This window comes from Apaloderma vittatum, unplaced genomic scaffold (assembly GCF_000703405.1).
Source record: "Apaloderma vittatum isolate BGI_N311 unplaced genomic scaffold, ASM70340v1 scaffold2316, whole genome shotgun sequence".
In the NCBI taxonomy this organism is placed as follows: Eukaryota; Metazoa; Chordata; class Aves; order Trogoniformes; family Trogonidae; genus Apaloderma; species Apaloderma vittatum.
Genome location: NW_009723181.1, coordinates 25,188 through 26,615, shown reverse-complemented (window position 1 = coordinate 26,615; position 1,428 = coordinate 25,188). Strand labels below are relative to the sequence as shown.

Here is a 1,428-nt window from a genome sequence, read left to right as displayed (position 1 = left end):
CAGGAATGCTTTTTAGCCTTTAAATGTTTAACGTTCTCCCCAAACACAGTGTGGCAATAATCCATATTTGCCTACAGGCAATTTATGTTTGGTTTTCTTATTTCCTGTTCAAACTTGAGTAATCAAGCTCCTGCTCAAGTAAATAACCAAGTTAGTGGCTTGTATGGAAGCTTTTGCCTAATGAATTATGTGAGTTGTTTTGTTGGGCTTTGTTTGTTTGTATTTTCAAGTTCTGACTTTTCAGAGAGTCTTGTGAAGTTCCTGTGAGTGTTTGAGGCCACATCTTCACCAGGAGGTGGTATTTTCCCCGTGCATTTGCCAGATCCTACTGAGGAGAGTTTGTGACGTGCCTTATTTCCCTCGTTGTTCAAGTTGCCGTGAACCACAGGCTCGAGGCAGTGGTGACCTCAGTTTGTGTCAACCCATGTGACAGCTGCCAGCAGTTTTCTTTTTGCTGGAACGTTGCTGTGCCTGAACAGTGGCAAGATTTGAAAAGGGGGTGTTTCTGCTTTGTTTCTCAGTTATGTGGACATCTCTAGGCTGCTGCAGCATCCCTGTTCTTCCACTGGATCTTCTTGGACACTTAACAAATGGTGGGATTTGATTAAGCTAATGAGCAGTGTGACCTTAATCAGCTAATTTGGAACTTGGAGAGACATATTTGTGTTTCTGGCCCTAGCCAAGGGTTTTCGCACTGTGTGTGTGGATGGTGTGTCAGGTGGATCGTGAGCTTCCTTCTGGACTTTGCTTCCTGTGCGACGTTTCCTGCCTTTAGTAATATCTCAGAAGCCTAGAGCTAGAGCTTTGAATCGCACGTAGCTCTCAGAGGGTGTTCCCGACAGTGCTGCTGTGTTTGAGGGCTGGTCTCTTGGGAGAGTTAAAGCCGTGAAGGCTGATGTACGTGCAGAAATAAGTATATTTATATATGTGACATAGTTATCCTGATATGGAAACTTTTTCTGTTGTGGAGTTTTGATCTTGTTTGTGTCACTCAGGCAGCAGTTTGTTGAACTGAGGCGGAGTTATGGCTGCCTAGAAATTGGTGTGACTGTGCAGAATTGCGCAAGAGGAGCTGTGTTGGCATAATTGCTTACATGTGACAGATTAAAAAAGTTCACAGAGTCAAGTCTTTAATCATTACTCTGATATCAGAAGGGATTAACTGCCTGGACAAGTCTGTGAACCTGAGCTTATTAATAGAAACTGTTCTTGCCCCTTCCAGTCCCCCGCTGCTCAGCAGAGCTATGAGCTGCTGGGACAGGAGCTCCTGTGTTCCTGAGAGGGGCAGCGGTTCTGTACTTGTCTTCCAGGGAAGAAAAAAAAAAAAAGGACAAGCAGTATCAAGAAGTGACCAAGCACACCCACTGGGCAGGTGTCTCGTGATGTGTTGTGCTAGGCTGGGTGGGCTGCTGAGGCTCAGGAGGGAGC

The 1,428-nt window shown here is 45.4% G+C and overlaps 1 protein-coding gene across 1 annotated transcript in view; it reads left to right on the top strand.

The window, feature by feature from the left end:
• The window catches only part of KIAA0319L (KIAA0319-like ortholog), a 21,402-nt gene that overhangs the window by 344 nt on the left and 19,630 nt on the right, over positions 1-1,428 (top strand). The window lies entirely within an intron of this gene.